A 4,021-nucleotide genomic window follows, 5' to 3' on the forward strand; every position below is an offset into this window, starting at 1 on the left:
ATCCTGTTCACAAGTCCTTTCCATGCCCCCTTTTTGCTCTTCTAATTGCTTTTGTAAGTTCCCTCTTGCACTTTCTATATTCCTCTAAGGCCGTAGTTGAATTGTTCCCTTTGGATTTCCTAAAAGCCCGACTCTTCTTCTTAATCAAGACCTGTATTTACCTAGACATCCAGGTTTATCTGAATCTATTGCTCCTACATTTCCCTCTAAAGGGTACATGTTGGACCCATCCTTTCCCCAGCTCCTTTTTGAATGTTCTTCATTGCTTTGTTGTAGACTTACCCACATGGAGCTATTCCCAGCTACAATCTACAGCGGCCATATCCTGCTTTGTTTTAATAAAATCTGCCTTTCCCTAAAGCAAAGCTGTCTTTTGCAGTCCATCCTTTTCCCTGTACAGAACTAATTTGAACCATACCGTGTTGAGTTCGCTATCACCTAAATGTTCCCCCACTGCCACATCGAATACATGTTTGGCTTCTTTCCCCAGAACCAGATCCAGCACTGCACCATTCCTTTCTGTGTATTGATACAAAAAAACTTCCCCAGATACATTTCAAGAAATCCACTCCCTCTAAACCCTCAACACTATGACTATCACAATTTATGCTGTGAAAGTTGAAATCCTCTAGTATGATTACCTGATTACTACTCTTACACACCTCTTTGAACTGTTACATATTTGCTCCTCTATTTCCTGCTAACTCTTTGGGGGCCTATAATACACTCCCTATAAATTCCTAAGTTCTACCTGCAAAGCCTCAGTTGAGAGCCCTTCCAAGATATCATCTCTCCTTACTGCAGTAATTGACTCCATAATTAATAGTGCTACACCACCATGTTTTTTACACCCAGCTCTGTTGAGTTGGCAGTCCAGCCCTTCCCTCAACCATGTTTCTGTGATGGAAACTATATCATACTTCCATGTGTCAATTCACGCCATTAACTCACTACTTGTTGAATACACACACAAGCATCCTCGAATTTGTAATTTCAATTTTTAACTTGAAACTGCAGATAGACTCTTCCTGGAGCTATCGAACTCCTGAACTTCAATGTATCAGAGTTATGTAACCTCTTCAGAGTTTTAGCCTAACATTTCTGGTCTGGAACTAACACAAACTTTTCACACAAAGGTAACTTAGTTCACTGCATTGCATTCTCTTCTCAGGAGTATGGGTCTTTCAGCCATCCTACTTCAAGGACTACGCAGGGCTACTCCAGTGAAAACTAAAATCTCTGAGCTATGTGTGTTTCCCTTAATCTTAAAACAAAAACAAGTTCAGAAGTGTACTATAAAGGTTGCAATGTAGAGATTATATTCTATGATTTTAAGTTTTTGACAAACATTGAAGCTCCACTATTTACACCATGCCGGTTTGCAAAATAATCTAAAACAAAAGAACATTAGTGGTGCAAAAAGCCCTTTCAGTCTAAGGCCAAGCCTCATAAATGTCTACATGAAATCAACATGGCTACAGAATTACTTATAATTATTAACTTTAGACACACAGAAGACCCACCAGTTACTAACTCAAAATAATATTTTTTTTAAAAATACGTAGAAATCCCATGGTTTGCATCACAGACTTCCTTTTGGCTCATATGGGCAGCTGAGTGAGTCCATGGGCAAAAAATCTGGATAATTAAACATCCAGGAGGGAATGCTCAATGGACAACGATCTGAAATTACCATTTCTTATGCTAAAGCTATGGAAACCAATTGAAGTTTTCTCCTGCTACAACATAAAATGTGAATCAGACTAAAGTCAATCCTAGATTGTACACCTTGGCTGCTTACCCAGTTTAATGAAAGGAAAGGTCCACTGACTTTTACTGTATAATTGAATTGATATATACATTACACATGAATTCCAAAGTAATCTTTGCCCTTTCATAAAAAATGGGCAATTAGGAGATTACTGTGGGGCGAGTTTAAAACTATTAAAAATGATTTTAAAAATGGATATGCGTATCATTTTCCTCAGTTGCAGGTTTTGGCAAGAAGCAGTTTTTAAAGTTCTGTCTATGTGGTGGTAACATGGCCCAGATCAGAATGACATCTGTAAGCAATCTGTTGCTACTTCACCATTATCATTTTCTCAACAATGCTGTTTCTGAGTCAGAACAGCTGTGGATCCTGTAGTAGCTATTCAGCCTGAAAATATGTGAACAAAATACAGATTGGGTATTGCTGAATCACAGACCACAGATAGAAATCTAAAGCAGAATATTGGAGGCTGATTCTTTCGCAACTCTTTATCTATGTGACAAAATAAAATTATTTCAAACGAGGCCTTTTATTTTACAAATCAGAACTACTGTAAGCAGGCAGACTTATTAAATGTAACTTCCCTCACCTCCTCATACTCACCCACCAAGCCCTTAGTTCTGTGCAAAGAGAACAATGAGCAAGAAAGTTGACAATAAAATTATTCAAACATTTTATGAAAATTTTAATCCCAGGATGCTTTTAAAGTGAAAACTAAAAACAGAAAAAAAGGTACTTAAGGGCCTGAATTTCACATTTTTTTTGCCAAAGGTATTATCAAAAGAGATTCATGGCAGCTGGCACACCATGGAATTGTTGACATATCTCACACAATCTTTGGCTTTTCAGTTCATGGATCACACAACTGCTCACTTCAACATACGTCTTGTGGAATTGGGGAACAGAAAAGGCGAAGGTGCTTGCTGCTGCCAGCACTTTGTGACGTTCATGCTACTCGTGCCATATTTATGCCCAAACTGCTCTGCACTCAAACATTGCCAGTCAGGAACTACCCCTCTCACTTTAGTGTTCCAGTGTAATCCCGAATGAAACAGCCCAGAATGAAAGTTAGTTCCTCAGCTTGTGGACAGGGACCTTGAGCCTGCTCGTGGGCAGAGTGGTAGAGATGAGGGCTATCCTTTTTCCCATTGATCACCAAAGAAGGCCATGCCACCAGAAACAGCCAGCTTGGACTGACATAATGATCCGAGTCAGTGCAGTGCCCAGGGTGGAATGGAATGCTCAGAAAGAGTAAGTGTCACCATTTTCCTCTCAACTACCTCACACTCACAGGGCCATTTCTCACTTGAACTCTGCCACGGCAAACACCTTCCCTCAAGGCTCATGGACTATAATGGTGGCGGCAGAGGCAGCAGGGACGTCCTCCTGGTGTTTGGGGCCAGAGGTGGCAGCAATGTCAAAGCTCTTCCTGCGATTGGAGGCGGTGGCTTCAGTGGACTTTTCAAGATGGCAGCACTGGCAAGGTGACATCAAGGAGGAGGGAAACCAGAGCAGGACTCTTGGCAAGATGGCAGGGGTGGCCTGGTCTGGCAGCGGAGCCAGGGATTCCTAGTTGCAGCAGGTCCAGAGTGGGGACTCCTGGCATTGGCAAGGTAGTGGCTAGAGCACAGTATGCCCAGAGCTGGGATTCCTGGCGACATCGAGGCAGCAGCAGAAGCCAGAAACTCTCAGTTGCAGGGCAAGTGTGGGTTCAGCATGGGACCCTACATTGGCATTGGCAGTGGTGGCGATGTGGGCCCAGTGGTGAAGAGATGGCGTTTAAAGAGCAGTAACTCCTACACTGTTGAGTCCGCGCAGGTGACTGCAAGGTAGTGGAGGAGGGGTGTCAATGCAGATGTTGGTGAGCCAGCTCAGGACTCACTTTCAGTTGTATCTTTTATCCTTTTTATTCCTAAGCTATTCTCCTTCAGTTATATCGTTTATCCTTTTTATGCTTAAACTATTCAAAATGGTGCCAGATTATGGCAATTGTTGAAGCTTTGCACTGTATTTTACTGTATTATTTGCTGTAAAATGCAATTGACCATAAATAAATCATTCATCTTAACTCTCATCTATGCAATGCAGCATGTCCGCACAATGGTTCTCATCCACCTCATCGGGCCAAATTACAAGTACTTCCTGAGATAACAAGGTGTAGAGCTGGATGAACACAGCAGGCCAAACAGCATCAGAGGAGCAGGAAAGCTGACGTTTCGGGTCTGGACCCTTCTTCAGAAATCCAGACCC

This window comes from Rhincodon typus, chromosome 2 (genome assembly GCF_021869965.1).
Source record: "Rhincodon typus isolate 14 chromosome 2, sRhiTyp1.1, whole genome shotgun sequence".
In the NCBI taxonomy this organism is placed as follows: Eukaryota; Metazoa; Chordata; class Chondrichthyes; order Orectolobiformes; family Rhincodontidae; genus Rhincodon; species Rhincodon typus.